This window comes from Sinocyclocheilus anshuiensis, unplaced genomic scaffold (assembly GCF_001515605.1).
Source record: "Sinocyclocheilus anshuiensis isolate Anshui unplaced genomic scaffold, SAMN03320099.WGS_v1.1 scaffold653, whole genome shotgun sequence".
NCBI lineage: Eukaryota > Metazoa > Chordata > Actinopteri > Cypriniformes > Cyprinidae > Sinocyclocheilus > Sinocyclocheilus anshuiensis.
This window is the reverse complement of record NW_015540902.1, coordinates 1,017,697-1,017,992: the sequence shown is the minus strand read 5'-3', so window position 1 is coordinate 1,017,992 and position 296 is coordinate 1,017,697.

The following is a 296-nucleotide window of genomic DNA, read 5'->3' as shown; positions in this document are numbered from 1 at the left end:
GGGGCGCTGCTTACTTTCGGTATCGGTCCGGTATTCTGTCACGGGTGCACTGCTGAGCGGACTGAGGAGCAAGGAACGAAGAGAGACGAGGAGTACATCAATCCAAATGGGTTTAATTAATACACAGGAACACTCACGCAATACATGTAGACATAGACATGACAAGAACAATACCGGACGCTGGAGCACACACAGGGAACACTATTTATACACACAGGAGGAGAGGATGACGAGACACACCTGGGAGCAATGAAACATCATGGGAAACACCTGGGACAAATTAAACATGGGAAAGG